This window comes from Oncorhynchus gorbuscha, linkage group LG06 (genome assembly GCF_021184085.1).
Source record: "Oncorhynchus gorbuscha isolate QuinsamMale2020 ecotype Even-year linkage group LG06, OgorEven_v1.0, whole genome shotgun sequence".
Classification (NCBI taxonomy): Eukaryota; Metazoa; Chordata; class Actinopteri; order Salmoniformes; family Salmonidae; genus Oncorhynchus; species Oncorhynchus gorbuscha.
The window spans coordinates 55,830,888-55,840,332 of record NC_060178.1 but is presented as its reverse complement, the minus strand read 5'-3'; positions in this window follow the sequence as shown (position 1 = coordinate 55,840,332).

Below are 9,445 nucleotides of genomic sequence, written 5' to 3'. Positions count from 1 at the left end.
GGTTAATAACCCACCTTGCTACTCCGGGCAGCCCACTGAGTGCCGCTCCTTTCTCACCCAGTGTGATATTGTGTTCTCTCTCCAACCCAACACATACTCTAGAGAGAGAGCTCGGGTTGCTTACGTCATTTCACTCCTTACTGGCCGGGCTCGAGAGTGGGGCACAGCTATCTGGGAGGCAAGGGCTGATTGCTCTAACAAATACCAGAACTTTAAAGAGGAGATGATTCGGGTTTTTGACCGTTCAGTTTTTGGTAGGGAGGCTTCTAGGGCCCTGGCTTCCTTATGCCAAGGTGATCGATCCATAACGGATTATTCCATTGAGTTTCGCACTCTTGCTGCCTCTAGTGAGTGGAACGAGCCGGCGCTGCTCGCTCGTTTTCTGGAGGGACTCCACGCAGTGGTTAAAGATGAGATTCTCTCCCGGGAGGTTCCTTCAGATGTGGACTCTTTGATTGCTCTCGCCATCCGCATAGAACGACGGGTAGATCTTCGTCACCAGGCTCGTGGAAGAGAGCTCGCATCAACGGTGTTTCCCTGCTCCGCATCGCAACCATCTCCCTCCTCTGGCTTTGAGACTGAGCCCATGCAGCTGGGAGGGATTCGCATCTCGACTAAGGAGAGGGAACGGAGGATCACCAACCGCCTGTGCCTCTATTGCGGAGTTGCTGGACATTTTGTTAATTCATGTCCAGTAAAAGCCAGAGCTCATCTGTAAGCGGAGGGCTACAGGTGAGCGCAACTACTCAAGTCTCTCCATCTAAATCCTGTACTACTTTGTCGGTCCATCTACGCTGGACCGGTTCGGTGCTACATGCAGTGCCTTGATAGACTCTGGGGCTGAGGGTTGTTTCATGGACGAAGCATGGGTTCGGAAACATGACATTCCTTTCAGAGAGTTAGAAAAGCCTACGCCCATGTTCGCCTTAGATGGTAGTCATCTTCCCAGTATCAGATTTGAGACACTACCTTTAACCCTCACAGTATCTGGTAACCACAGTGAGACTATTTCTTTTTTGATTTTCCGTTCACCTTTTACACCTGTTGTTTTGGGTCATCCCTGGCTAGTATGTCATAATCCTTCTATTAATTGGTCTAGTAATTCTATCCTATCCTGGAACGTTTCTTGTCATGTGAAGTGTTTAATGTCTGCCATCCCTCCCGTTTCTTCTGTCCCTACTTCTCAGGAGGAACCTGGCGATTTGACAGGAGTGCCGGAGGAATATCATGATCTGCGCACGGTCTTCAGTCGGTCCCGAGCCAACTCCCTTCCTCCTCACCGGTCGTATGATTGTAGTATTGATCTCCTTCCGGGGACCACTCCTCCTCGAGGTAGACTATACTCTCTGTCGGCTCCCGAACGTAAGGCTCTCGAGGATTATTTGTCTGTGTCTCTTGACGCCGGTACCATAGTGCCTTCTTCTTCTCCGGCCGGGGCGGGGTTTTTTTTGTTAAGAAGAAGGACGGTACTCTGCGCCCCTGCGTGGATTATCGAGGGCTGAATGACATAACGGTTAAGAATCGTTATCCGCTTCCCTTATGTCATCAGCCTTCGAGATTCTGCAGGGAGCCAGGTGCTTTACTAAGTTGGACCTTCGTAACGCTTACCATCTCGTGCGCATCAGAGAGGGGGACGAGTGGAAGACGGCGTTTAACACTCCGTTAGGGCATTTTGAGTACCGGGTTCTGCCGTTTGGTCTCGCCAATGCGCCAGCTGTTTTTCAGGCATTAGTTAATGATGTTCTGAGAGACATGCTGAACATCTTTGTTTTTGTCTATCTTGACGATATCCTGATTTTTTCTCCGTCACTCGAGATTCATGTTCAGCACGTTCGACGTGTTCTACAGCGCCTTTTAGAGAATTGTCTCTACGTGAAGGCTGAGAAGTGCTCTTTTCATGTCTCCTCCGTTACTTTTCTCGGTTCCGTTATTTCCGCTGAAGGCATTCAGATGGATTCCGCTAAGGTCCAAGCTGTCAGTGATTGGCCCGTTCCAAGGTCACGTGTCGAGTTGCAGCGCTTTCTAGGTTTCGCTAATTTCTATCGGCGTTTCATTCGTAATTTCGGTCAAGTTGCTGCCCCTCTCACAGCTCTTACTTCTGTCAAGACGTGTTTTAAGTGGTCCGGTTCCACCCAGGGAGCTTTTGATCTTCTAAAAGAACGTTTACGTCCGCTCCTATCCTCGTTACTCCTGACGTCACTAGACAATTCATTGTCGAGGTTGACGCTTCAGAGGTAGGCGTGGGAGCCATTCTATCCCAGCGCTTCCAGTCTGACGATAAGGTTCATCCTTGCGCTTATTTTTCTCATCGCCTGTCGCCATCTGAACGCAACTATGATGTGGGTAACCGTGAACTGCTCGCCATCCGCTTAGCCCTAGGCGAATGGCGACAGTGGTTGGAGGGGGCGACCGTTCCTTTTGTCGTTTGGACAGACCATAAGAACCTTGAGTACATCCGTTCTGCCAAACGACTTAATGCCCGTCAAGCTCGTTGGGCGTTGTTTTTCGCTCGTTTCGAGTTTGTGATTTCTTACCGTCCGGGTAGCAAAAACACCAAGCCTGATGCCTTATCCCGTCTGTTTAGTTCTTCTGTGGCTTCTACTGATCCCGAGGGGATTCTTCCTTATGGGCGTGTTGTCGGGTTGACAGTCTGGGGAATTGAAAGACAGGTTAAGCAAGCACTCACGCACACTGCGTCGCCGCGCGCTTGTCCTAGTAACCTCCTTTTCGTTCCTGTTTCCACTCGTCTGGCTGTTCTTCAGTGGGCTCACTCTACCAAGTTAGCTGGTCATCCCGGTGTTCGAGGCACTCTTGCGTCTATTCGCCAGCGCTTTTGGTGGCCGACTCAGGAGCGTGACACGCGCCGTTTCGTGGCTGCTTGTTCGGATTGCGCGCAGACTAAGTCAGGTAACTCTCCTCCTGCCTCCTGTCTCAGACCGCTCCCCATTCCTTCTCGACCATGGTCTCACATCGCCCTAGACTTCATTACCGGTCTGCCTTTGTCTGCGGGGAAGACTGTGATTCTGACGGTTGTCGATAGGTTCTCTAAGGCGGCACATTTCATTCCCCTCGCTAAACTTCCTTCCGCTAAGGAGACGGCACAAATCATTATTGAGAATGTATTCAGAATTCATGGCCTCCCGTTAGACGCCGTTTCAGACAGAGGCCCGCAATTCACGTCACAGTTTTGGAGGGAGTTCTGTCGTTTGATTGGTGCGTCCGTCAGTCTCTCTTCCGGGTTTCATCCCCAGTCTAACGGTCAAGCAGAGAGGGCCAATCAGACGATTGGTCGCATACTACGCAGCCTTTCTTTCAGAAACCCTGCGTCTTGCAGAACAGCTCCCTGCTCACAACTCGCTTCCTTCGTCTGCTACCGGGTTATCTCCGTTTCAGAGTAGTCTGGGTTACCAGCCTCCTCTGTTCTCATCCCAGCTTGCCGAGTCCAGCGTTCCCTCCGCTCAAGCGTTTGTCCAACGTTGTGAGCGCACCTGGAGGAGGGTGAGGTCTGCACTTTGCCGTTACAGGGCACAGACGGTGAGAGCCGCCAATAAACGTAGGATTAAGAGTCCAAGGTATTGTTGCGGCCAGAGAGTGTGGCTTTCCACTCGCAACCTTCCTCTTACGACAGCTTCTCGTAAGTTGACTCCGCGGTTCATTGGTCCGTTCCGTGTCTCCCAGGTCGTCAATCCTGTCGCTGTGCGACTGCTTCTTCCGCGACATCTTCGTCGCGTCCATCCTGTCTTCCATGTCTCCTGTGTTAAGCCCTTTCTTCGCACCCCCGTTCGTCTTCCCTCCCCCCTCCCGTCCTTGTCGAGAGCGCACCTATTTACAAGGTACATAAGATCATGGACATGCGTTCTCGGGGACGGGGTCACCAATACCTAGTGGATTGGGAGGGTTACGGTCCTGAGGAGAGGAGTTGGGTTCCGTCTCGGGACGTGCTGGACCGTTCACTCATCGATGATTTCCTCCGTTGCCGCCAGGATTCCTCCTCGAGTGCGCCAGGAGGCGCTCGGTGAGTGGGGGGTACTGTCATGTTTGTCTTATTTTGTCTTGTCATTTTGCTTTTCCCATGCTGTTCGTTTCCCCTGCTGGTCTTATTTGGTTCTTTCCCTCCTTCTTTTCTCTCTTCCTCCTCTCGCTCTCTCTTCTCTCTATCGTTCCGTTCCTGCTCCCAGCTGTTCCTATTCCCCTAATCAATCATTTAGTCTTCCCACACCTGTTCCCTATCTTTCCCCTGATTAGAGTCCCTATTTATTCCTTTGTTTTCCGTTCCTGTCCCTGTCGGTTCCTTGTTTTGTATTCACCATGCTGTGATTGTGTTTCGCCCTGTCCTGTCGTGTTTTTGCCTTCATCAGATGCTGCGTGTGAGCAGGTGGCTCTATCAACTACGGCCTGCGCCTTCCCGAGGCGACCTGCAGTCTGTGGCCGCTTCTCTAGTTATTCCCCTCTACAGACTAGAGGATTTTTGTTATTCCCTGTTTGGATTTAAATAAACTCTGTTTCTGTTAAGTCGCTTTTGGGTCCTCTTTCACCTGCATGACAATATGTCTTGATCCTTTCGATTTATATCCGTTTAAATTCATTCAATTGACTCGATTGAGAGTCTTTAATCTATTTAGGGTTGAAAACCATCTGAACAAGGGCAAAATAGGAACAAACATGCCTCCCCAACGATGCAACAACAAAACAATGGAAAATGAAATGACTGAATAAATCAATAAGCAGTGCAACGTTCTTGCATTTAGAGTTTTACATTGGATTTCTTTAGCAAAGAATACACAATCTAAATAATAATAATGCATTTTGATTTATAATTCCACTGTGGCTCACCTTCATAGATGTTCTTATTTGAATAAGGTACATACAGTACATATAATAGAAGAGGCAAATGGAAGGTCTAAGAAGCGATCCATAGCTCTTTCATCCTTTCAGACTTTCTTGGCTTCAAAGTGCTTGTCTACTAAAAAAGATCAGACAGGGGCACTTGCTATGTTGGAATGTCCAGAGTTAATGCAGCATAGGATGAGGTTTAGTACATTTCTATATAGAGAGGTATTTTATAGCCAAAATGTGTGGTCTGATGAAGAAGAGGTTAGATTATAAAGTTAACAGCCCATTGAGTCATTATAGCTTGGCCAACCTTATACACAATTCATCAGTGGGGTCAAAAATGATTGATAAAGATGAGCAGAAATGACTGTATAAAATAAAGAATTTAAATACTGAGCTACATTGTATGCAAAAATTTGGGACATTATAGTATTTTATACTAATACAGAGAAAAATATTTTGTTAAGTAATACAAAACAAATCTCAAGAAATACTGTACCTTTCTCAAAAACTCACCTTGTGAGGAAAATGGCTACAGTAATTAATGCAGTCTTTTGTTGATTGTAGTATTTACTGTAGTGTTTTTGTGGACTGTGGTATTCCTCAGTATTTACTGTAGTATTATTGTAGACTGTAGTATACCGTAGTATTTACTGTAGTGTGTTTTTGCGGATGTTAATGTAGTATTTACTCTATATAGTGCTTTTGTTTTAGGATCTTTGACATAGAAGTTGAGGATTTCTCCTTGAGGAAACCTACCGGAGGAATACTAGATCAAATGTTCCATAACCTGTAGGTAGGCATGACTGGGGTCTGAACAGATAGTTCAGAGCTTCTGCTCTTTTCTATAACCTGTAGGGATACAATATATGGTCTATACCGAGCATGTAGGATTCTCACTTATGGGCAGGGTATATGCAAATGAAATACTGTGGTTAAAAAAAGTGTAGTGTATTTGCGAACTGTATTGTTTTTGAGGACATTGCTGTAGTATTTACTAATAGTATTCTACAGTATACTACAACATTCTATAGTAAGTACTACACAAGTTAGTGGGACACAAGAGTGTGTAGTATAATATAGTATTCTACAGCAGGGGTTCAATGTGTTCTCCAACTCATAACACATTAATTTAGAAAAAGGGTCAGTGCCGTTATCCTCACAAGGTGAGGTATTGAAAGATATTGAAAACAGGGGTGTCTTCACTGCCTTTCATGTACAGTGCATTCAGAAAGTATTCAGAACCCTTGACTTTATCTCAACTTTATTGTGTTATAGCCCAACTCTAAAATTGAAATAATTTTCCCCCTCATCAATCTATACACAATATTCCATAACGACGAAGCGGAAACAGGTTTTTAGACATTTTTGCAAATGTATATTCTTTTAAATTTTAAATACTTTGTTTATATTAATATTCAGATATGTGCTATGAGACACGAAATTGAGCTCAGGTGCATCCTGTTTCCACGGATCATCCTTGAGATGTTTCCACCTGTGGTAAATACAATTGATTGGACATGATTTGGAAAGGCACACACCTGTCTATACAAGGTCCCACAGTTGGCAATGCATGTCAACGCAAAAACCAAGCTATGAGGTTGAAGGAATTGTCCATAGAGCTCCAAGACAGGATTGTGTTGAGGCACAGATCTGGGAAAGGGTAAGAACACAGTGGCCATCATTCTTAAATGGAGAAAGTTTGGAACCACCAAGACTCTTCCTAGAGCTGGCTGCCTGGCCAAACTAAGAAATCGGGGGAGAAGGGCCTTGGTCAGGGAGGTGACCACGAACCCGATGGTAAATCTGACAGAGCTCCTCTGTGTACATGGGAGAACCTTCCAGAAGGACAACCAATCTCTGCTGCACTCGACCAATCAGGCCTTTATAGTAGAGTGGCCAAACGGAAGCCACTCCTCAGTAAAAGTCACATGACAGTTCACTTGGAGTTTGCCAAAAGGCACGTAAAGACTCTCAGACCATGAGAAACAAGATTCTCTGCTCTGATGAAACCAAGATTGAACTTTTTGGCCTGAATGCCAAGTGTCGCGTCTGGATGAAACCTGGCACCATCCCTACGATGAAGCATGTTGGTGGCAGCACCATGCTGTGGGGATGTTTTTCAGCAGCAGGGGACTGGGAGACTAGTCAGGATCAAGGAAAAGATGAACGGAGCAAAGTACAGAGAGATCCTTGATGAAAACCTGCTCCAGAGTGCTCAGGACCTCAGACTGGGGCGAAGGTTCACCTCCAAATAAGACAACAACAACGCAGGAGCGGCTTCGGAACAAGTCTCTGAATATCATTGAGTGGCCCAGCTAGAGCCCAGACTTGAACCCGATCAAACATCTCTGGAGAGACCTGAAAATAGCTGTGCAACGATGCTCCCCATCCAACCTGACAGAAATTGAGTGGATCTGCAGTGAAGAATGCGAGAAACTCCCCAAATGCCAAGCTTGTAGCGTCATACCCAAGAAGATTCGAGGCTGTAATCGCTGCCAAAGGTGCTTCAACAAAGTACTCAGTCAAGGGTCTGAATACTTACTGTAATCATATTTTTAAAAATGTATTTGAATAAATTCACAAATATTTCTAAAAACCTGTTTTTAGGTTTAATCAATTGTAGAATAAGGCTGTAACGTAACACAATGTGGGTCTAAATACTTTCCGAATTCACTGTATTTCAAACGTGAGCTTGTCCGAGGTGTCGGACTCGACAACAGTTGCTATCCATTGGAGCGCTGCGATTGGTTGCCCAAAAAATCTCTTTCTCTGAGCAATTGGCCCTTCGCAATGCACCTCCCCCCAAATTTTGGAAAACCAATTACAGTGCTCCAATGGATAGCAACTGTCCTCGACTCCGACACTGCACTATCCCTTTAATATAAACTCGAAATAATAGAGGTCCAAGAAGCAATCCCTGTGGAACGCCACATTTGATCTCAAGAGCGGCGGAAGTTTACTCCTTTGAAAGTGACAGATTGCATTCTTCCTTTTAAATTGCTGGAGAACCACAGCAAGGACTGATCACTCACACTTATAGTTCTAAGCTTTTGCAATAGAATATTATAACCAATGGTATCAAATGCTTTGGCAATACTTTGTTACCAATGGCATTGTTAGTTATGCTGCCACTTACAGGAATTACATTGGACTTCCTCACTGGTTAGATCCAGTAAACTCCCTGGTGATAACTCCTTGCATTAACAATATAATACAGTACATTGAACCAGGAATACGATACTGTAGACAGTGCTTACCAAGGTCAAGGAAGCTCCCAAGCGTGATTACTAATACCCCAAACACAAAGGCATTGTTATTGGACAAGTATAATGCCAGATATTACCAGAGCAACACTGCAGTCTATCAGGGAACAGCCTAGGAAGACATAGGGTGGGCATCAATTTAGCCTACTTATCTAAAGTCTCTAATTACTTGGTTTATTTGATAAACAGAACAAGAAGAATCCTTAAATGATTCTGCAAGATCCAAAGGGGATTAATTTCTCACTCCTTGAAAAACAAATCTCGGGTAGAATCCCTTATTTCACTCTTTAATCACACATTAATTAGGAGCAATAGGGGCACCAGTTACACTTGGCATTTTGGAAGATTGGGGGAGAAAAACCCCTCCATTAGCCTCTCCAGAGGAAGAGGCAAACACATCAGGCTAAAACAAAGGCTCCACAATCAAACAGAACAGCAGGAAGTGAGGGTTGGGGAAAAGAGGATCTGGGCTCATGAAAGTCCCACACAATGCTGATATTTCCTTAATGCAGAGCCACACTGGAAACCCACACTGGCACAGCCTAGAACACTGTTCTATTAAAAAATAATGAGCCCAGACTCCAGTGGATTATGCGCTGTCTAGACCTTATTAAAATGGAAAAGGTATGGGATGGCTTCAACATTTTTTACATGCCAATTTTCAACCGTCCACTAGGGGCAATGCAAGTGCCTGTTACCATTCAGTGTGTTGGGGATGTGGTTGAGGATGGGCATAAACTGTGAACTACAGCTCTGAGCATCGCAGGTTCAATTCTTTGAGAAATCAATGAGAGAAGTGAAAAAATTATTCAATTTTCTCGATTTCTAAAGGCACAACCTAGATTCGAGCCAATGTCTTAAAGGGACAGTTCAACCAAATTACTAAATGACATTGGTTTCTTTACCCTGTAAGCAGTCTATGGTCATATGGGCATGCCTTGGTTTAATTTCTCTGACACTGTTTCCATGACTTGAATGGGATTTGTGCCACAGGTTAAAAGGTTAGCATGTGGAAACAGTGCCAGGGAAACTAAACCAAAGCATAGATTGCTGTCATGTCTTGTCCACAGACTGCTTGCTTACAGGGAAAGGAAACCAATGGGGTCATTTTCTAATGTGGGTGAGCTATCCCTTTAAGTAGCTGAGCATGTTATTGCTCCAACCTCGTAAAGAAACAACTTTATATGTAAGGAGTGCCTGGCGCTTGTAACGCCAGGGTAGTGGGTTCGATCCCCGGGACCACCCATACGTAGAATGTATGCACACATGACTGTAAGTCGCTTTGGATAAAAGCGTCTGCTAAATGGCATATATTATTATTATTATTATATTATGATTTGATGACA